Source organism: Solanum pennellii, chromosome 1 (genome assembly GCF_001406875.1).
Source record: "Solanum pennellii chromosome 1, SPENNV200".
Classification (NCBI taxonomy): Eukaryota; Viridiplantae; Streptophyta; class Magnoliopsida; order Solanales; family Solanaceae; genus Solanum; species Solanum pennellii.
In genome coordinates this window covers 73,464,311-73,489,621 of record NC_028637.1, presented here as the reverse complement: position 1 = coordinate 73,489,621, position 25,311 = coordinate 73,464,311, and the positions used below count along the sequence as shown (strand labels likewise).

General features: G+C 32.6%; 1 pseudogene; it reads right to left on the bottom strand.

Moving 5' to 3' along the window:
* Positions 1–15,647: 15,647 nt before the first annotated feature.
* LOC114075439 lies at positions 15,648–24,009 on the bottom strand (annotated as a pseudogene).
* Positions 24,010–25,311: the final 1,302 nt, after the last annotated feature.

The window sequence follows — 25,311 nt, the reverse complement described above, 5'->3', positions numbered from 1 at the left end:
AAAGAAGGTATTCAACTTGACAAGGTAGAACCATACATTAATATAGCATTCTAGGTGGATCCACTGGATAGTCTTCCTATGGGGGCACATAGTTAACGAACTAGGAGATTTGGTAGAAACCCTTTTATGCACACTTGCAATGTAGTCTCCATCTCATGAGAACAATAGTGAACCTACCTTCCCTCTTGGGAAGGGACACCTCTCATGTCTAGTTCGCTTTGTGCTATGCTAAAGTCCCCTTTTGAAGTCTCTTTGGGTCTTTGTTAATCATCAATTTATTAATATAGGCCATATGATACTTACCCCTTGTATAATCATATCATTACCTCATTAGGTATACGATAAGAACATCCTTTCATCACTAAACCATCATATTGTGAGAAATACATCATATCATAATCAAATTAATAAGAAGCACAAGAGAATTCCTTTGAACCCTCCATAACCTTACTGCATCATGATCTCACACTCAACATAACCATATCCTAATCAAACTTTCATATATTTATCATTTACTCTTCAATTGAATAACAACAAACATGTTTCTTGCTTTACTTTCTTTCTACCATAGGTATAGAACCAATGACGAATTTGTATTGTCACACAGTATATTTGATCATGGCCACATCCTTTATTGGCAAGAATTACTTCTTTCTTTTTTCCCTTTCGGTAGTTCATAATAAAATATACTATAATATTGTATAAATGCACATGACCATCGACCGTTCATGTCAAATAAAATTCATTTATTTCTTTCAAACCTCCCGTAGAGATGAGATGTGGCATACATAATTTTTTTAAAAACCTTCCATAGAGGTGAGTTGTGGCATATATCCAACCCACAATGATTGTATCACATTTTGACCCATTCTCTTATAGAATGATCGAGCATTCACGATACTCATTACAAGTCACATTCTCTTCAAGGAATTGACTAATCATTTATATGTAATTCATAAATTTTAATTATAAGCACATTGTCATAGATTTTAATGTTACAACCCCAAAAAAATGGATATACTAAGTGATGCTTAATGTGTCAAGCATGCCTATGATTAGACTAGGGTTCACACAGATTGATGCGCGAGAATTAGACCCGGAACCCTTGCTACAGCCAAGCCAACTAACTTGGGGAGTTATTTGATCTTGGAAAGGTTGGGTCCAACCATGTAGGGCTCTCGAATACGAAGATTTACTCGAAGGAGTCTTTACGGACTTAAAAAAAGGAAACCTAAGGTTTGGAGGGTCTAGGGGTAAAATGGTCTTTTTCCAGGATAAGGGTAATATCGTAATTACCCTAAATATATAATTATTTAGTTAATTAATAAGGGCAATGAATTAATGTGATTTTTATTTAAGATATTAAATTAATGTAATTAATTAATAATTATTATTCCTTAGATGATTTAAAATAAAATAAAAAACAGATTTTTATTAAATAAATAAAACCCTATTGACTAAGTCCGAAAACTAGACTCCTAAACCTCCTGTAACTCAAACTTTCTCTCACGTTTATCTCTCCATTCACACGCTCAATCTTTCTTCCTCTTTCATAAAAAATTCTCTGACAAACTAAGATACAAAAGCAAAAAGATAAACCAAGTTGTTCACACTTGAAGAACTCACACGAAATCACAAGAAAACAAACGTTAATCGCACACTAGGCTAAGGGAGGTTGTCATTCGAGTGGTGTTGACATTGAGGAGGCTTAGACGTGTTCTTGGGAGGATTTTTTGGGCAGAAAGTCAAGGGTTTAACTTCAAAAATGTATGGGTTTTCTTATCTCTTGGTCCCTTCCCAAGGTTCATATTATTCATTCGAAAACTATGATTGTTTCCCCTTTTGTATGCCCCTGTCACTAGCTCCCAATGAATCATAAGTTGGGTATGATTGCTGGTAGGTTTAGATGTATGTTATGTTTTCGTGATGAATATGATTATGTTTGTGTACTTGAAATCGTATGAAATAAAACCATGCATTCGAAATTATGTGCAATTGTGTGTGTGTGTGTGTGCAAGTATGTTACTGTAAATGAGGTTCTTGGGTTAAGGCTTCAAATTTGATAATGTTTTGGTTGTCATTTTACGTGTATAAGATTATGCAAATCGTGATGTTCAGTAAAATGGAAGTGTGGCTGATTTGAGTATTAATATTTTGGCTAAAAGAATATATGGAAATGCACCCCAAAAAGTGTTAAATGATCTATGAACTTCCCTAAGATTTCAAGTGAAAATGTTGGTGAAAATAAGCTTAAAAAATGACTAAATCCAGAAACTTACAAGTTTGGTTTAGGCTAAATAATGATGAATAAATCTGGAAATTTATTTGAATTTAAAGGGATGAGGCCACCGGTACACTGTCTTAAAATCACAAAAAATCACAAAAAGGGAAATGGGGTCAAGGGGAATCAATATGAGGTATGCTGGCTGAAATGTAGAGTACAAAACTTAATAAAATAAAATGGGAGGCATGGGAATCGAACCCACGACCTCCATGCAGCAAGTGAAGTGAAAGAAAAGTAAAAGACAGGAAGTGTGAGGCGTGGGAATCGAACCCACGACCTCAAGGCTGGAAGGGAGAATGGGCGAAATAAATAGGAAAATAAAGTAAGACTGTGGGGGCTCGATCCCACAACCTCACATCCTACGCATAACTAAGGCATATTTTAAATAAAAATAAATTAAGTAGGCTGTGGGGGTTCGAACCCACGACCTCCCAAATTCCCAGCGAAATAAAGAGTAAAATAAAAAGTCTTTTGGGGGTTGCTCCCACAACCTTTTGGTCTAGGCAAATTGGAAAACACAATTTTAGAGGAAAAATAAAAAGGGTTGTGGGGGGTTTTGATCCGACAACCCTTCGGCCAAATAAGAGGAGAATCCAAGGAGAAAAATAAAGATAGAATGGTGATGTTGGGGCTCGATCTAGGGTCCCAATGTCATGAAGACTAAAAATAAATTCAAGAAAAAATGTAAGTATTGTCCAAAGTTTCGAACTTGGTTTCCCTTGCCCAAATTTCCGTATTGATACATAAATCATACGTGAATTTAATGTTCAAGAATAATGCCACCTACTTAGATCAGAATCGAGATCTTGGCATACATACAAGATATATAAGTCTTGTACTACATAAATTTAGGAAGATATGAGTCACTTAAAAAACTATGAATCAAGCCTCATGGCTTGTATGTATAGACCCATAAGTCTAGCATACGATTAAAAATAAGTGAACCTAAGATGTCTGTAATGAAATGATCTAGAAAGGTTAAGTACGAGTGTAAGATACACTAAATGGCCAAGTGCATTGTCATATGACGAAATGAACAATGAAATGATGAAATGAACAATGAAATGATGAAACCCTAGAAGGGCTAAGTAAGAGTGTGAAACACACTAATTGTCCAAGTGCATTGGCATATGATGAAATCAACATTCACGTAAGAAGGGGTGAGTAATTATGAAGAGAAAATGTGCTAATGTTAATGATTGTGGTGACAACATGATATGAGGCTAATGTAAAAGATGGGAGCAATCTCAAATGACCTAAGTAAATCTTACCAAAACGTACTCACCTATGAGAGTGTAAAGTTAATGAAGACACCAGTCTCTATGAACACTCTAATGAAAGTATTGAGATTAACATACTTAATCCTAATGATGAGATGAGAAATCATCCATTGAGATATGTTTTGCTCATATTAGAAGCCAGCTTCCATGATGTATGAGTTTAATGAAATGGAACTTTATACTGAGCAGCGATAGACTAACTATGAGCGGTGATACCTTCTTTCAGGAAGGGCGGAGGTTCACGTAACTCTCATGAGATGAGACTGTCCGGCATGCCGGGTATGGGTCTCCTTATATCTCCTAGTCTTTGAACCTATACTGCCAATATAGGGATCTAACAGGGTTCAATTCCCATGTACTCTAGCATGTTTTGAGTCACTTTTGCCGGTGATTCCACCTCTTTTCAGTGTGGGGGAGACCCTGGATTTCATGATGCTCACATGATCTATGTCGGTTAAAGTTTAAGTTCCCAATGGATAAATGAGGCCAGCCTCAAATGATGCGCATAATGAAATGAACGATACCAAAGGTGTTAGGATATGATAATCAAGAGGTGAGCCAGACTAAAGTAATGACACTAGGTTATTCTTGATCATTGCACAACAAACCCGATGAAAGTCTTAAGCTATATCTTAGGTATAGCTTGTATTCACACTAGCCTATGAACGAAATAAAATGAAGTACGTATGCATGAATGAAGCAGACTCTATGTTTGCTAATGAAGACTCCCTAGTTGAGGTCCCATATGTTGAGCCCTTATTTTGGAAAGTCTTAATGTCAAGTCCATAATTCCAAGGTATCATGGCATATGAATGAGTGTTATTAAAGATGTTATGTGCTATATGTTATATGATATGTGTTATCTGTAAGATGTTATGTGTTGTGTGAAATATGATAAATATGATGATGCATGTTACTCTAATGGCATGACTTTCCTAATCCAAATTTGGAAAGCTCACTGACTTTTCTAATCCAAATTTGGAAAGTTCACTAACTTTCCTAATTTCAATTTGGCAAGTCCATTGACTTGACTTTCCATAATCATGTTGTTAGGAAAGAGCTATCCTTTCTAATGCATGTTGTTGGTGTGTGCTTGCATATACCCATACTTAGTACAACTGTGTACTAATTCCATAAAAATCTATATTTTTAGGTGCAGGCACAGGTTAACGCTAGAGCTTACAGGTTGACGTAGCACGTATCTGTACATGGAGCTTTCATCTGGACATGGTACGCCCTCATGCTTTCGAGGCTGTCTACTGTTATTATCTAGCTTAGATGTAGGCTTTAGCTAGTGGAGCATGTTCCACTAGTGTTTCATTTCCCATTTCATTTCAGACTTTGTATTGGTGTCATTTTGGCAAGTACACATTTAATGTAGTTATGAACCATTTCTTTCATTTAATGATCTTAATGTTATATGTTTGATGATGAATAATTATACATGTAATAGAATGTTTAGTAAGCATGTTAGGAAACAAGAAATTTCAAATTGTCCGCTAAAATTAATCTAGAGTAAGGAAAAATGACGTATGTAGGCTTGTATGCGACCTCTGAGAGGTCAACGACGCCGGTCTGCTCTGGGGTCTGGACTCCGATCGTGACATTTAAATTCATCATATTTCCATGACACACCTCAACATCACTTTGAAATAAAAAATACACCACCACTTCATATACATTTATTTTGTTGGAGGATTTATTAAACTTATCAAATATTGGGTCGACAAGATTGCAAGCCCAATGACGTTTCATACCATTTTGATAATAAAAATTACCTTCAAATTTTGAAGGACTCTTTGGAGAACCCATAGTGTTCTTCATTTAGCCATATTGATGACTGTTATAATTTTTGTTCATCCACGCCCTTATTCATACATTCAATCACTTGTCATTTTTCAAACTTATTATTCACTGCAACCACATTCGTATGATAGAATGAAGAAGGTAGGCGAATTTCAAACTTATCATATACTGCTACCATATTCATTTTAGGGAATGGAGCAAATTCATAAGACGAATCTCAAGATTTTCATTAAAAATATATTATTTTTGCCTTAATCATCATTTTACCACCACTATGGCGCATTGAGACTCAAACTCAATGTCTTATCCGTACAAGGCACATTAGGCCATAATTCCATGGGACTTCAACCCAATACATTATTATCACGGTTCAAAACTCAAATTGATGTCTTACCCTCTCGGTGCGATAGATTTTGAATCTATCGTCTTATCCTCAAATATTTTTCATTATGTGCATCTAGACTTAACTTGATGTCTTACCCTTTTACTACGATGAAACTTGAATCCATCGTCTTACCCTTCTTCCATATAAGAAATTTTGTATAGCATGTCATATTCAACAAATAGTAGTATATGCCCGATTTTATGCATATAATACATTTATTCTCTTAACGAGATCAACCAAAACATGAGTTAAAGAAAAACTAAAACTCAATCTCAATTGGCTAGAGTCTCGTGCTGATAACGTGTTACAAAATCAAGCTCATAGCAATATAAGTATAAAGAGAAGAAGACAAGATCTAGAGATGAAGAATAGAATTTTTCTTCTATTCAAGTGTCGATTGAAAATGGTGAGTGATACCCTATTTATAGTGTTAAGTTCTCACTCACACAGGTCACCATAATAAATGACCAATTAATACGTACAAGTTATCTGCAAAGGTTCATGTCACCTTGGAAATGTAGATACATGATAAAATAAGTTCATGAAGATAACAAATGGAAAATACACTATTCAATGGTTTATAACAAACAGAATGTTTTAAATTTTTTTTTGAAGATAACATGCCACCAAAAAAAGGAAAAAAAAAAACATAGCGTAAAAATAAAACCAAAAGTAATTAAAAAAAGAGGATGTAAAAAAAAAAACAGAACTTATAAGAAAAAAGCATAAAAAATATATATGTAAAAAATAAAATTAGAAGAAAATAGAACAGAAAAATATAAAATATAAAATATAAAATATATAAAATAAAAAGTGCAAAGAAAGGATAAGGAAAAAAAACGTGCAGAAAAAGAGAAAAAAAAATCTTTCTAATAATTGTCCTAATCTACTTAGAATTTCTTGCTAATATTTATATTAAATTAACATAAAAACTTATCTCCTATTTTTGATCTAATTAAAAAAACAATTCTAAAACTACCCAAACTTTACAATACAGATTTTCAGTTTTCAATTAATGGACACACACAAAAAAAATGAAGACAATTTTAAATACATTAAAAATGAAAAAGAAATTTTAAATAGGTTTAAATTAAATGAGAGAATAAAAGTCAATAGCATTTTTTATTATTAAGTTAAATAATAGAATATCCAAAAATTAAGTCAAGTCATACTAAAGTCAATAGCGACAGTGTTAGAATCATGTGACTCGAGGGGTGCCTAACATCTTCTCCTAGGTCAACAAAATTTCTACTTTCAAATTTCTAGTTCGCAGAACAATAAAAATATAGTCAAATTTCCTTTTGATTAGGAATCTAAATATGGTGACTTGGAACACCAAAATTAAATTTCAAGTGGTGACTCTGAATGATAAAATTATCTCTTTTAAAAATGTTTCTTTAATTGGAAAAACTATTTTTCTTTCTATACATTTAATTAAAATCTTTGAAGAAATATAGGGGCGTGACATAATTGTTTAATTTTAGATGGATAAATCAATTTAATTTCTTAACTATTTTGAAATGAAATCATATCATCCTAACAAGGATGAAATTGTCACGACTCAAACATTCGTGAGTGGCACAAACACTAATCAACCTTTTGGGAGAACCAAAGACTAACCCGAACCAATAAACATTGTTTTGAATAAAACCAACTCTTAGCATAAAAATATACAAAACCGTTAAGTCACTAGAGAATTGAATCCTCATAAACTAAATTAGATAATTAAAACAATTGTGACGCGGAAATTAGCCCAAGAACTCAAAATCATCATACCAAAACTCTAAAGAGTTAAACTTGAGATGCAACCTCCAAACTAAACATCAACTAAAACCTGTATTTCTATGCCTGAATAAATGGATAAGAAGATGTAGAAGAATCCATGGTAGCCTGAGAGATGAAGCTCACCCTTGGACTAGAAATTAGATATCTCTCAACAGAGGTCTCGAAATAACCGTTGGAAGAGGTCTTGTATTCAACATGAAAAAAACATGGATACAGTATACAGATGATAGAGTACTAGTGGGATCACATGGACTGACCAATTTATGGATGTAAATGGTCACTACAATATAGTAACATAGAACAATGTATAACATAACAATAATTATCAACCACATAAACTCTGAGTCACTGTCATGAAACAACAACACTTGGGGTCAAATAACGTATAAATGCATGTCGCACATGATCACAATGCAAATATCGGGTCCTATCAAGGAACTAAAAATCACATACATGGAACTCTCATGGAACCCGAACTCTGGTTGTTAGTGTACCGACATGGTACACGAGCATACATAGTTAATTTACCAATATGGTAACCGAGTCATTCCTAGTTAGTGTACCAATGTTGTTCCCAAGTCAACCAGTAAACACAAACATTCATTAACAACCACATAACATAATGAACAAGGCCAATTGAAAACCACAACTTTATTAAATGAGGTTATAACCTATATGATGTCATTTCATATGTCTCCCTACCATGAATTAAAAAAACAATAATAATAAATAGACGACATGCATTCATACATAGTTAGAAACATTGTGATGAACCAAAAGATGTGTTTGATGACATTCTTTTTGTCCCAACAAGACAAGAAAACCAAAAACCAAAGATAACGATAAAAAATGGAAGTATCGAAAGAATAAAGTATATCACCCTAATGTAATGTAAGAATCATAATAAACTAAACTAAACTATAAAACCTTAGACTGAACAATAGGAAAATAGTGTATCTCACAGCAGGACATATACCGTGAATAAGACCATGACGCATCACCTTCATTGTGGCTCACACCGAACAACAAGATGGAGGACCACGAACCCTACAAGGTCCATGGAAATCCACACGAGCTGTCAGGTTGGCACTGAAAACAAATAAAACAGCCCAAGGACTTGTGAGCAACCACAGACCACTAGACTATCCGTAAAACCCCACGAGGGACATTAAGTTGCCTTTGAAAAATGACCCAGTACCACCCCAACTATTATGAGGAACCACGGTTTCCCATATGACTTCTGGTTCTTCATAAAGTTTGTGAATGGGCCCGTGAAAGAGGACTATAATCTTTTAAGTCAGGGTCATTTTTTTCTTTTCCCTCATAAGTTATGCGGCTAAACTGTGTTATTTTATGCCTAAATTACATTTGTTTAATCACTTTAAGCCTTATAATCTTGTTAAAAATAACCTAGAACCCTCATTTTCCTAATATCATCTAACTTAAAAAAAAAAGGTTACAAAGAGACGATAATTTCTGCCAAGAACAAGCGAGGTTTTCCTCAATTTCAGCCCCAAAATCCAAAGAATTTATGTGTAGTTTTCATGAGCAGGTACGTTGGATTTCACTTTTGGGTTTCTTTGACTTATAAGGTCCCTAGAACTAAGTTAGTTATTTCATTTCTTATAAACTTTTGAGACCTACGGTTTCCATATTTCGAAGATTTGTATTAATTTTAGCTGATATAGTTTCCATTACCCAGATAAAATGTTTGTTGGGTGAATTAGTATAGTTACATGAATAGACTCCAGAACCCTAGCTTGTGTAAATTTATCAAACATCATGAATTGTACTTTAAAGGAAAATAAGACAAATCTTTCCTTTAAATTCGAATGCCAAATCTTTAGTATATATGTTGCATTCTCAGTTCCAATATTAGTACTTCGAGATACTCATTATTTCACTCCATTTTAGCTTCTCGTATTCAATTAGGAATAGACTTAAAATCGAGTTGGATTAGGGTTCAAGTACCCTTTATTCTCAAAACTACGTGCCGACGTAGGTTCATAAGTTGTATCTTTTGGGCATTAGTTTAAGTGATCATGCCATAGTCAACCCTATACCCCTAACAAGGTATATTGGGATCTCTCAATTGGGCGTCTAGATTAAAATCGAAATTTACCTCACATGGTTTATATTGGTTAACCAGACCTCCCACAGTCAGACTGTTATTGCATTTACATATTTTTAGCATTTACATAATTATACATTTTAGCATGTTATCTTTATGATTAGTACTTGGTCGTTGCATCTAGCTTAGTTTAATTTTGCTTCAAAAGAATTTATTTCTTTGTCCAGATCACTCTTACTCCAACTCCCAATTTGAATTCATCAAATTTAGTGATGATTTCTCATACTTCAAGGAAAATAGACATTTTTTACTTTTCAGTCTATATTTTATTTTTCAGTCTTGCTACTGTTAGCTAGGGGCATGTCCTAGAAACTCAATTCATTTAGATGCTTTTGAGAGAGTGGTAGTAGATTGAACTTGAGTTGGTAAGTGTTGTCTTTGTCATAACAAATATATTACGATATCTTATATAGTTAAACTAGTCGGGTTTTCCCCATTCAAAATTTCCACTATTTTTAGCTTCCGCATAGTATATGATTTACTTACATATTTTTTTAGTATGTCTTTTATCTGCCAGACTCAAGGTTAGCTTAGGGTCACTCATAATCACAGGTCCTGTTTTACATCGAAAGGGTAGCCGTGGGATGTGGCAAACTTCGTATGTGAGAATCAGGTTCAACAGTCTTAGGGTGTGTGAGGTACGCATTAATCACAACTTATTGCATGGGTGTGTAGCGCACCACAACAATAAGAAAGAGGTTACTCGGTGTTGTAAGAATATTTCTCTTCTTTTTAGATTATGACTCCTCGTAGAACTAATACATAATATGCTAACGCAGTTCGTCCAGTCCTGAACCATGAAATTACAAATGCAGAATTCTAGGATGCGATCTATATTTGGTCTCAAACGTAGCCAACAAAAACAATTAGTAGACATTAGTTTCAAGAAATCCTACTGGTTGATTAGCTACAACCATAGTTTGAGAGTTTGTGCTTATGAATCCTCCTAAATTTCTAGGGTCGCAGGTAGGAAGAACCACATAACTTTATTAATGAGGTCAAGAAGATTCTTTTTGTAATGTAAGTGACATGTACTGATAGGGTGGATTTGGCATCCTACCATCTTAAGGATTGGCTCATATCTTTTTCACATAATGGAAAGATAACTAGGGTACTGATGCAGCTCCTGTGACATAAGACTGCTTTGCTTGAGCTTTTTTTGATAGGTTCTTCCCGAGAGTGTTTAGAGAGGATAAGTACCAATAAGGCTAGGACGGGTAACTATGAGTACTCTTAACAGAGACCGGGTAGTGGAAATTGCTCAAAATTTCAGCAGAGGTCTACAACTTGAACACATTCATAATCTAGAACTCTGTCTCACATGTTTAAACATGATCTAAAAGGGGGGAAAGGAGAATATTAGACTCTAAGTCACAACGGAGTGCTTCGCGTAACCAAACTTTCCCAAATTGTCAAAAGTAGAGTAAGAATCATCCAAGAGCGAGTCATGCAGGCAGAGATGGGTTCTTTAGGTATGGTTAGTCAGGTCATAGGTTGAAGGATTTCTCTTCTTCAAGTCAAAGACATGGAGGTAACATGTCTCTGTCTACAACTTCAGCAGCTTCAACGGGTCGCCCTAGTCAGCAAGGTGCTTAATTTAGTAGAGATGGTGTTTAGTTCCATAACATATTGTATGCTCTTAAAGCTTGCGAGGAAAGAGATGATTCTCCTAATGTTATCACTGGTTTGTTGCAAGTTATCCATTTAGAAAATTTTATGCACTGTTACATCCACATGCTACACTTTACTTTTTAACTCCTTATATAGAATTAAAATTTTATGTCAGTCCAGAAACTATCTCAGAATCCTTCTCAGTCTCTACTCTAGGTTGTGACCCTGTTATAGCTAGACAGGTTTACAAAAATTGCACTGTCATGTTTCATAGAAAGTCACCTCATAAAAACCTTGTAGAGAACTAGGATTTCAATTTTAGATTCTGAATGAGACAGTCGATTATAGAACTAGGATTTCAATTTTAGATTCTGAATGAGACAGTCTAAGAAAGGAAGGATAGTAAATAATTTCCTGTAGGTCATGTTATCTATTACCTTAATGTTATGAAAATGATTTCTAATGGGTATATCTATTATCTTATTAATGTTATGGTTTAATACTTTGAAACCCTAACTCTTGAGTCAGCCGTAGGCATAAATGATTTCCAGAAGTGTTTCCAGAAGTGTTTTCAAATGATCTTCTCGGTGTCCCGAAAGGGTAATCAACATTAAAATAGATCTCTTTCCGTATACCAAGCCTATTTTGATACCTCCATACAGAATGGATCAATCTAAGCTAAATAAATTGAAAGAATAGTATAAATAATTTTTATATAAGGCCTTCATCAGACCCATCATCTCTCCAAGTGGTGCTCTAATATTGTTCGTAAAAAATAAAAGAACGATTCTCTCAAAATGTGCATTGCTTATAGTCATACGAACAAAGTCAAGATGAATAAATAGTATCTCATCCTAGGGAGCTAGTTTATTTTCTAATATAGACCTCAGATTCGGCTATAATCATAGAGTCTGAGATAATAAAATCCTAAAGACAACCTTCAGTCCACGATATGGTCAATATGAGTTTGTATTTATGTCTTTACGACTAATTAATGCTCTGCACGCAACTTTCATAGACTTAATGAATAGGGTGTTCAAACACTATTTGGACTTTTTCATCATCGTCTCTATCAATGATATCCCCATTTATTATTGGAGTAAGGAAGATCATGTGACTTATCTAAGAGTTGTTCAACAAATTCTCAAAGATTGCCAACTATTTTCTAAGTTTATCAAATGTGAATTTTGATAATAGTTTGTATCCTTCCTTGGTCATGTGGTATCTTGCAAAGGGATCCGAGTGGGTTCTCACAAAAATGAGGCAGTACGACATTATATCAGACCCACTACTCCGACTAATATTAGAAGTTTCTGGGATTTGGCTGGTTAATACTAGAGGTTTGTTGAAGGATTTTCATCCATAGCTTCCCCATTAACAAAGTTGAATTAGAAGAAGGTGAAGTTTTAGTGGTCAAATGAGCATGAGAAAAACTTCTCATAATTGAAGATCATGTTGACTACAAGTATTTTCTTGAATCTACAAAATAGGTTAAACGCGATTATGGTTTCTTGTGATGCACTAAGGTCGGCTAGGTTATTTGTTGATGTTGTAAGGTAAGGTCATAGCTTATTCTGGAGAACTTAAGGTCTACAAGAATAAAAACCCAACTCATGACTTGAACTTGAAGCAATATTGTTATCCCCAATCATTTGGACACACTACTTGTTTGGTGTTAATGTTGATATGTTAACATATCATAAGACCCTCCAGTATTTGTTCACCTAGAAACGTTTTATCTTCATCAGAGGAGATGTACTGAATTCCTCAAAGACTATGACATGTATAAGTTCTATCATTCGAGTAAGTATAACATAATGGTTGACAACCTCAGCAAACTATCAATGGGTAGTCTAGCGCATATTGAGGAAGAGAAGAAAGAACTAGGCAAAGATGTTCACTCGTGTGATAGTTCAAAATGTATCAAAATATTCATTGGTACAGGAGGTTAAGTTAAAACTGAATATTGATCCTATATTACTTTAGTTGAAAGGTTCAGTTTATCAGCAAAGAGTTATGGTTTTCTCGAAAGGGGAGATTGTGTGCTTTGTTACTAAGGTCACTTATTTGTTCCTAATGTGGGTGATTTGAGGAAGAAAATCCTTACAGAAGCACATAACTCCACGTATTATATTTATCAAAGTTACATTAAGATGTATTATAATCACTAAGAAGTCTTTTGATGCAACAACATAAAGAGAAACATCATAAGTTTTATGGTTAAGTGCCCTAACTGTCAAAAAGTCCAAGTAGAACATAAAAAGCGAGTAGGTGTAACACAAGATATTAACATTCCTACATCAAAGAGGGAAGTGATAAACATGGATTTTGTTATGGGTTCACCTCGTACTCGCAAAAATATGACTCGACTTTTGTGATAGTGGACAAAGTCATTAGCTCAACTCACTTCTTGGTTGTCAAGACTATAGATTCATCTGAGGATTTTACCAGACTTTAAATCAGCGAGATGCTAAGGTTGCATGGGGTTCGCTTTTCTATCATCTCATATAGGGGGTCCTCCATTTACCTCTCCTTTCTGGAAATCGCTTCAAAAAAGTCTTGGTAGTCAAGTAAATCTCAGTACAACATTTCAACCCCAGATGGATGATCAAGCGTAATGTACCATACAGACCTTAGATGACATGTCGAGAGTATTCATTTTAGATTAAAGAGAATTCGGGATGATCACCTACCTCTTAGAGAATTCACCTTTTATAATAACTTTTATTCCAGTAGTCAAATGCACAATTATGAGGCATTGAATGGGCGTAGATACAAGTCCTTTGTTTGTTCATTCAAAGTAGGAGAAACAACTTTATTAAGGCCACATTTGGACATGAGGATATGGAGAATGTTCATCTTATCAAAGATAGACTAAAGCCAAGTCAGAGTCATCAGAAGTGCTATACACATATAAGGAGAAGGGACTTAGTTTTAAATCGATGATTGGTTTTCTAAAATTTTCACCCTTGAAGAGAGGTAATGATATTTTGTAAGAAACGGAAGACCAGTCCCAAGTATGTAGGTCCTTAGCGAATCATGAAAAGGGTTGGTAATGTTTCTTATGAGTTATAGCTACCAGCAAAATTAGCAGTTTTTCACCCACTCTTTCACATTCCCTTATTGAAGGACCGCGTGGGTGATCCAGCTTCGATAATACCTTTGGGTTGTGTGGGTGATCCAACTTCGATAATACCTTTAGAGAGTGTTGTTGTGAAGGATAGTCTCACCTTTGAAGAGGTTCTAGTTGAAATTATTGGACATCTGGTTCGTAGGTTTAAAAATAAGGAAGTCACTTCTATAAAGTTTTGTGGAAGAGTCAATCCATAGAGAGATACTTGGGAAGCTGAAGTAGCCATGATTGAAAGTATTTATAACATCTACGAAAAATGATAGGTTAAACTAGAGCTTAACTGTATGACTAAAAATCATAAAAAAATGACTCCTTGAATGTTAATAAGTCATTTAGTGTTGATAAGGGGTCAAAGTGAGGCTAAGACAAAAGGCAAGTGCCAAGGCAAAGGGGTCAAGCCAAGGCAAAAGGCCAAGAGTTCCACTAGCAAAGAGCACAGTGCCTCACCTTGTCACGACCCGAGAGTACCGGCGAGTCGTAACTAGGTGTACTTGACCAGGAAGCTGTTTCATTTAAGCCTCTCAACATTCATTCATCACATAGTCAATAAAAATAGAGAGAAATTTAAACTTTCCTCAGTAAATTGAATAATAGAAAACTCTTTTATAAAACGAAGAAATACTACGTCTCACCATAGCCATCTTAGACACCAAATCAATTTCACGAGGACACGACCCTTTACAATTGAAATAAACTACTAAGAGTCTATTACATAAAATATAAACATAAGAATTTATTTTCCTTCGAATCCATGAGGACGTATCACGTCTTGGAGAATGGAGATGTAAGTTTTCAAATAGAGAATCCACCTAGAACTTTCTACTTACACTTTGTAGTAAAAACATGAAGAATATGGTATTAGCCCATACTACCTCTTCATTTCACACCTAAGTGTTCCTCAAGGCTACGTTTAGAAAAAAAACATTTCTTTTTCAACTAACATGTTAAGTAACTCAGTTCATCAATATAGGAGAAACATACATCTCATTACAGACTCAATAAGTCGATATTCATTATTAGCTTTATTTAGAGGACCTTCACATTAGTCATGAAGACTAAGGGAAATCACTCAAGAACCTTCAAAACCTACTCGTGCCATGTGTAGATAACATCCAATACTACTACCTACACGTTGTACTACCTATCAAGTAACTAGCTCATATATGGAAGCAGGAAAGAGCTGTCTCACTCTTGAATCTAGTCTCGATCAAAGATCCCTTTGATAAGGTTTGTCAGTAAACGCCTAAAGATGCCCTGTATTGAACATAAAAAGAGCAAGTGCAGTATCATTACACGAAACGATGGTGTGCTAGAATGATCACGCGGCTACTCCTGTATCATAATACAATAAAGTCATTACAACACAATAACCCCATACATAATTTTTTAATTAAATCATCATCTTAGGAGAAACATACAATTCCCCAACAACCACGGGCAAATATATATGTAATAATCACAAGTGGTTATTGCATGGAACCCACACCCAAAAGGAACATGACATCCGATCCAATAAACATGTGTCGAAATGTGACACTCAGTCCAATATATGTGGGAAAATGTGAAACCCAATTAAAAATATGTGTTTGAACATGACACCCATCAAATATATGTGTCCAAATGTGACACCCGGTCTAATCAGAACAACCATATTCACAATCACATTAATATGAGAAGTTCACATAGTCACTGTCAAAGAATAGGCTCATGGCATATAATTAATCACACATAATCATTTCATATGATTTGATTTTTATTTCCCTATTTACATACATGCATGCTACAATAATACGATGAACAATCATATATAACACAACAAGAAGTCCAACCATAACCTACCTCAAAATCAAGCCTGATTACTGCTAAGACACTTGAGTCTTCCTTTTCCAAAATCATTCAGCTTGTTCTTGGTCTATTAACAAGTAATAAACTTAAGAATCAGTAAAATGGGCCTAATTTACCTGTATTATAAATGTATCAACCCAAGCCTAAAACCATGATCCTAATATTCAAATAAGAATTTTATCACCATTAATCATAAGGCCAAAATCCTCCGCAAATTATAATTAACGAGGATTAGGAGAGTAATTAACTTACCTTTAGCAAGAGAAATTGTGAAAATATAAGAAGAAATATCTTGGATTGTCCCCTAGCTCTCAAGATTTTTTTTTCATAAAATAACAACTTTGGGGGTTTCATTAATTTAATTCGTGACTAGCCCGCCAAGGTGGGCTCTATCCCACCATAGCGGCCAAACCCTGGTGACATTAATCCCTCCTCATGAGTGGATTTATACATAACCTCACGATTTCAATTCCAAGATCTCATTTCACAACACACCTTCAAAGCAGGAAGTTCTATAACTACCCAGTCACGCCAAGATCAGTTTCAGAAATTTTAGTCGCCCAAATTTTATTATGTAAAGCCGTAAAGTCTCCTTACCGCCTTAGATATGAACTCACGTGATTAAACTCCCAATTAAATCCCTCTTCCATTACTAGATTGTTCTAGACCTCACTTGACTCACATTTGATCAAAGTCTGTCCTAGGCTAGAAATTTCTAAGTTAATACTCAAAATTTTTCTATCAAAAGTATCTTCCCCATTGACTTTTCCATAACGACAGGAATGGGTCATGACACACATAAGAAATAAACTGACCTCTAGTCATAGAATACCCTACCCACCTTCAATTCTAGTTATTCATCCAATATCAACAACATTAATGAAAACATGTCATAATAATCAATCTAAACAAATAAGTATTTTAGCATGTAGAATTGTGTGACTCTAAATTAAAATGGATAGTCTATTTTTCTTAAACAATTATCTTGATATCGAACCATTGGTGTTTAATTAATAACTCAACAAGGCCATTTTACGTTTGTACATGAGCTACAACGTATTCAATTTTTATCTATTTAATAGGGAATAATCTTTTAAACATGGGATGAAAGCTTCACAACGTTATCGAGGCTAATAAAGTATATTTTATTGCAAGACTATACTTATAATCTTCATATTTATCCCAATAATATTTCAAGAGATACACTGCAATATGACAATAGCCATACATGCGACCATCTAGGAGAAGCACCAATTAAGATCATAAAGTGTTTAAATGATCTACAACGTGGATAAATAAGTCCGCAAAAGACCGCATGTACATTATAAAAATGTAGGGGGCTCAATCACAACTATTATTGGTGATATTCTCAAAATTAACTTGTGCTGTTAACAAATAAGAAAATTCAAAATTTCAAAGAATCTTCACGTTATGAATGTCCAATTGATTTTCTTATAATCCATCTCAATATTTTAAATTAAGGATGTCATACACAATAATTCCAAACTACAAAAGTATTGGGATTAGTAAATATTTTATTTAATATAAAATGTGCCTCAGTTACACTAATATTTGTACAATACAAGCTAGAAGCTAAAGAAAGGGACTTATATATAAAACGTGCTTTCTCATATACATTCATGGAGATACGAAAATAGCAAGATTCATTTCTTCCATTTTCTTGATATAATAATCATTTTTATGAATATCATTGAAAAATAATAAGTTTCTCCGAAACATTGGAGAAAATATAATATTATCTATGATGACTTTATCTCTCCTAGGCAAAAACAAAATAGTTTTTCTGAATACCTCTATCATATTACTAAAATATCAAAAATTATGGTACGCTGATAATTTGTTATTAAAGAATAAGAGGAAGAAGAAGAGGAAAAAGAGGAGGAAGAAAAGGAGGAGAAAGAAGTTCAATCAAAATTTAAACAAATTTTATTATCTTTTATTGTGCTAATATGAACAATACTATTAGGACCAAAATAGTATAATGAGCTTTTTGACACCAATTCTTATTCGTAAAAATGGTAACATCAAACTTTAAATATAATGCATATTACAAAGTCTGAATTCAATAGTTTTCATAAATAACCTAAGAAAGATATCTTTCAAAAATATTTAGTTTAATAACTAACATAATAATAATTATTCTAGGAAAGATTTCATTGTGTGCCTCGGGTATGAGCTCAAAATCCCAAAGGTAAAGAAAAGATTGTATTGGAGGACTTAATGTAGGATCTCCTGAGTTGACAAGTGTTATATCATCTCCCAAGATCACTTGTTGATGCCCATATAAATTTTCATTTCCTCTTTTTCTCATTTTTCTGGCCATAAAAAGATTATAAAATAATAAAACAAAATCAAAGATAATGAGCGTGAAAACAACAACAATAATACCAATATATATAGTAATAACTTACCAATATTGGAAGGGATGTCACATTGATATAAGTAGTTAGCTTCTCTCTAATTCTTAATGTATACCCCATTATAAGATTTAGTACAAATTCCAACTACATAATTTTTTACAATTTTCGCGCACAAGTGATTTACGTCTTGGTGTCACCTGCAAATTAAATCATTAATGATAGTGTAGAAAAGAGTCAATATCATTATGTATTCTAATATAATAATTTTGAGCTAACCTGAGATGTTTCTTCATTTTCTCTTGATTTCTTTGCTATTTCAGGAACTTTCCCATATACAACAAATTTATACACTTCTATCAAAGATCGAAACTTTTTATTTGTCTCCAAATGAAGGTAGACCTGTTGGTCAATAATTATTAAATGCTTATCAGAAACACATCAAAGAAAATATGCATAATCATTTTTGTTGGCAGGGAATCATGCAAATTGTTCAAACGGAAACTTACATAATCTGTTATAAAGCCACCTGGAGGAGAAATATTATTGATGATTCAATTTTGCCTTCTTTGTTCAAATGTATGAGTATGCATGTAGTGCATATTTTTTGGTACAATATCATTCTGCAATCAAAACAATATGTATGGAATTTATCCAATATCAAATTATTCAATATAAATTCTCAAAAGGTAATTATGTATACAAAGTGGGGAGTATCAAAATTTTGTGATCAAGTGGTACACAAGATATTGGAGCATCAGTATTTGATATTCTAAAAGATCAACACAATACGATGAAGTGTGTTTATTCTACTTCTATCTAAAAGGATAGCTCGCACACACACACACACACACACACACACACACACACACACACACACACACACACACACATATATATATATATATATATGTATGTACATATCTATATACATGCATATATATATACATCTATACATCCATATATATATTCTCTAGTAGAAAATATGAAATTAATTAAAGTTGTAATAGAATATCAAAGATAAAGAAATAGTTATTTTTCCATAAGTCTTATGATTTCACTAACAAGTGCAATGAATTTCTGGAAAAGCTCAAATTTCATAGAAACTTTTGTAGCATCTTCACATAAAATTTTCTTTAATTTTCTATTCTTGTAAAGTTATTACTGTTTCAATGTTCACACAAACTAATTTATATTTTAATATATTTATCTATAACATATTTTAGGAGAGTAATAATAGTAAGTCAAGTGCTCTATGTTAGTTCAAAGTTTGTTCAATTTTCATCAGATTTACCATGTTTAGCTAGTAAGAGTTTAGACATGCGATTTTCTCTTGTAATTTTAAATCATTAGATCAAAATAAACATTTGGATAAGTGATTTCATCTTGTGATTTTAAATTATGGGATGAAATCGCAAATCCTCCAAAAAACTCTATTTGAGGATTTTAGATTATTCAAATACAAATATTGACCCACAAATTTATATTTCATATATATAAAAAATAATGATACAACTAAAGAATTTTTTGCGAGGATACAAATGGACTAATGAAATATTTTCAAAACGTGAACATAATGATATTTTTACTAATTATATTGACCACGGTCAATTTTATTAAAGAGTACTTGAACAAAATTAAGTTTTACTACAACTCATTTTTAATGTTACCTCTTCGTTGAACAAAATTAAACTTTGAACAATAAATATTGTATTTTTTTAGAATAACTTTTTTATAGTGTATTGTTCTTTTATGTTTTGTCCTGAACTTTTGCTTATTTGGTATGATTGTAAAAATAAAGAATTGGGATACATTTGACAATTTTCGTAACATAAGAAAGTTTTATATTTATGAGCCAAAAAATACAATTTAAAAACCAAATTTCATGTAGAGACAAAGCTTGAACTTGATTTCATATCATCATTTCATCTCACATGGTTGTTTATTAATCTAATATTTATTGTATGGGTATAAAGGGGTCAAAAGACTTCCATATTTGGTGAGTTTAATTAAGGATATATGTTTTATTTCCTTCGTAACCACACGGATTTTGAACCGAGATCATAAAATAGTAATTTTTTTAAGTAATATATGGTTTGAATTTGAAAAAAAATATTTTTATAATTTTGATATTTGAAAACAAATTCAATCTCAAAAATTTAACATTCTTCATGCATCATAGACATTAATTCTATAATAAATGTTCATTGTGTTATGAATTTTTTCTTGGTATATTTTAGGATACTCATAATCCCTTTTGGTTTAGAAAACCTATTGTCCAAATAGATTTGGAACTGAATATATTTTCCTTCTTGGATTTGGAGAACCTTTTCCTTATAGGTTTAGGACAACTAGAATTTATATATAGAGATACACTTGGGGATTATAAAGCATGATACACGACACAATGTAGTCCTAAAAGCTTGAGAAAATTGTAAGGAAACATTTCTTCTTTTCTTTCATAGTGGAAAACTCATTTGCTTTCTTCTTAGAGGATTAGGCCTGGTTGAACTTTATTAAATCCTTATATTATTTTTTGTTCTCTGTTATTTGTTTGTGATTGTGTGCTAGTTGTCCTCGATATTCTCATAAAAATAATTAATGTTATATGGATTAAGATTATCTTGAAAAACTTATCATTGTTTACATAAATTTAGGACATAACTAAGAAATGACACAATTGGAGAATAGAACTTAGGCTTATTAAATAACCTTAAAAAGTATTATTTAAAATATTATTAGTCATATACTAGACGAGTCCGTAAATGTGATTCATCTAGTTCCTTATTTTAATGAAAATAGTGTCCTCGATTGTTTATTTTATCTTGATATCTTATAGAACACCTAAGTTTCACGTATTTGTGAATTTGGTAGAAGCATGGACACTTGGGCGCAAAATGGAAGAAAAACGGAGAAAAAGAGTTGAAGATGCAAAGGTTTGCACGCTTTGTGATTGTCGAATAGCAAAGTTTCACCTTATGTTACAACAAGTGAGCCCTTAAGGAAGTAGATCAAAAGGAGGAAAAAGAGAAATTGGGGATTTGCTTATCAGTTCCGCGAAGCAGAAGATTATCGACTATCGATTATGAACACAAAGACAAGGACGACATCGTTCAACCGGCGATGAACTGAACGAAAGGCGATTCGCCGAATCATTCGAAGAATCACGACTAACTACGCTGAAAAGATTCGCAAGCACAATTATGAAGTCTATAAATACTGAACTCTTTTATTATTTAGATAAAGAAAATTAGAGTGTAAAACAATTTTTCACTTGATAGTTAATTTTAGAAATTTTGTCTTATGTTTTCTCTCAAGTATGGAGAGGGTTTTGTGGAAGCTTGAGAACAGAAGTTCTTCTTTAAATTTTGGAAGTGGGTCTTCTCCATTTACCTTTATTTTCTACTTTTAATGTTAAATCAATTATACCCACTTGATTTCTTTATTGTTTTAAGTATATTTGATTATTGCTTGAAGTGTTTCTAAAAAACCCCATTCTTGGGGTGTCATTTAGTAATTATGGGTTGATTAATTTATTGGGTCCTTCTTGCTTGTAGCATAGATTGCATTTTAATGGTGATTTCACCTAGTGGTTGTCATTTAACCTAATGGGTTTGTAATTACAAAACCACCCATGTATTTTTGGCTTACTCGATAGAGAGGTCGTGAAACTAAGACCAGTAGACTGATGACCAAAGTAGTGGGTCGACATGAGGTTCAGCGCGAGACGGTGAACCCTAGTCCCATATTCAAGCACTCCCGTCGAAAGAGAGAGGGTGGATTAGGCGTAGGCTAGATAGTTTAGACGAGTAGGTATCCGAGAGGAACCCACTTGATATGGAGTAAGTTTTCCGAGAGGGAACTTGTTTTCACTTAAAGCTTAGCCTAGTCACCATTGTCTTGCTAAATTAGCTACCGAAAGAATACACCTACAACTTTTATCTTCACATATAGCAATCACACCCCAAGATCTCTATCCCATACTTTATTTTCCATTAATTTTTTGCTATTCCACTACTTGTGACAAAACCCCTAATCAATATTTTACAGTTTGGTGTCACAAATTAGATTTGTTTGTTTTAGTATTCCAAAATGTCTTAATTTATCATTATTTAGAAAGGAACTCTAAGTAGCTACTACTTTCACTACCACTCCATTGGGACACTACTCTAACCCTTGGTTGGGTTACTATACTAGTTTCAATTCGTAGACACTTAGACTATATCCTAGTGTCATTGATCACGAGCTAAAGATAAAAGTAAAAATAAATCATCAAAGAATCAATTCTCAATGTGTTGCATTTTATATGGAATACTTTGTTAAATCGGTTTAAAAAGTTAATATATGTCCTGAATTTGCAAATGTTTAATTAGACTATTTACCGTTTACCATGTTGGTTTACCTTATTTGGCAAAATATTCATAAATGTACTATTATATTTAAAACTTCATATTTTTTAGGATGATTTTGAAACATAAATATTAAAACCTTCCCATATTTGTTTTTAGTGAAACTAGATCACATAAATTGAAACGAAAAGAGTACATATTTAACATATTGTTAGATGTATGACTTATTTAAATAATGTTGTTGGAATACAAGTCATATGTTTTAGATATAGAAAAGAATATTGTTCTTTATTTCATCACACAATTAACATTAAAAGTTACTCAAGAATCCATCAAAATATTTTTGTACATGACTTTAAAGAAAATAAACTAAAAACTATATAATTGGAGAAACTTTTAAAAAGCTTACCTCTAAAACATCGACTATTGATTCATCATGTGTGATAAAATATATTGGATATTCCATTAATATTGCATCCTTATCATCACCATCTTTACGTTGCTTATCCATATTCTAAAAGACAATTTGAAAAAATTAGTTAGATATTTAGTAAAACAAAAAACTGTGTAAAATAATGAAAGGTTTTCTAAAAGAGATAAAAATTGCTCACTTGCTACTCATTTGTGTGGATATATCAAGTAACATTTTAAGAAGATAATCTAATTAAGATATAGAACACCTAATATATAAAATAAAAAGATGAATTTTCATCAATTTTATCCACTTTGTAAGAAGATACGTGATGATCGTGGTCATGCATGTCTTAAGATTACTAAAATAGTGATGAATAGTTTCATCCTATTGGAACATGTACCTCGTCTGCTGCTTTGGCTACAATTCCTAATCTACCTAGTAATCCTAAGGAAAGGGCTAGCTTACTTAGTCTAGAGTTCATCAAAATATTTTTGTGCAAATGTGAAAAGGACCAAAACTAACACCTTGTAATTGATTTTCTAAAGCTCACCTCAACAACATCAACTTGTGATTTTTGAGGTTCAAGTAAAGATATGGGAACTTCCATCATGTTGCATCATGATCACCAACTTTGTCCTTCTTATCAGTATCCAAGTTGCAAATATGAAAAAGTTAGTTAAAACCTTTGTAAATTAAAACTAGTATGAAGTGATGAAGAAGGTTTTAAAAATAGATGTGAACTACTCACTTACTATGTTTCTCACAATATTTTAAGAACGTAATCAAAGTGATACAATACTGGAAAAAAAAAGCTTAAGAAAAAGGGTGTATTCATCAATAGTATATATTATGTAACAAGATCAATGATGATTTTGATCATTTGAGATAGTTTTGGTCATGTCATAGGTTGAGATTATGGAAAATAGAGGTATTAAATATATAACGAAGAAGGTTTTCTATGAGAACTTATCATTTTTGACATAATGCATATTTAATTGATGATATTGCACAACACAGAAAAATATGTATATATGTGATAACTACTAGTTAGTATAAATATTTATGTCTCATATGTTTGCATTAATAAAGATATAACATTAATCCTTCATATATAAACTATTAAATCTTAATGTTTTTAGGTTTGAACCTAAATAATTAAGTACTTTTTTTTATGATGCAACAATTTATTGGGTCTTGATAACTATAAATGATTAGAAAACAAAATCTCATATAATTAACATGTCTATTAAAAAAAATCTAAAAATAATATAGATCATTAATTCAATTCATTCACTACTAACGCCATACTCCATCTTTATCAATCATCATCATCATTGTCCATTCCCAACTATTACCATCAATACCCCACAACTACCATCATCAATTACCACCACTTTCAATCACTACAATCAACAAAAAAACTTAACATCAAATATTTAACTTCTTTTAATTTGTATGAGTATCTATATATTTTTGTCGTGGAATGATTAAATTATTTTAGCTCTAGAGAAGAACATTCTTTTTCTTTCATAACACAACTAGGTAATTTGTCCACGCTTCGCGCAGTCATAAATAATAATTGTATTAAACTTGCAAATATTTTTTTTTTACTAATATCACATAACCCAAGAGCTCTAATGCATGAATTATTCACGAAATAATAAATTATTGGTTCTTTACTCAACATTAAAAGGAAAATAAAGAAGAAAAATAAGAATGTATATACAAAGGTATTTCGTGATAAAATGAAATATTTAAATTGCATAGATTATACAATTGTGACATATATCATAGAATAAAATTTAAAAAATTATTAACATATTAAAAAGACAAATTATGCTTGAACATGAAAACAATTATAACTTTTGAACTTGCATAATGAGTTTCTTCAATTGATAAGTGAGAAATT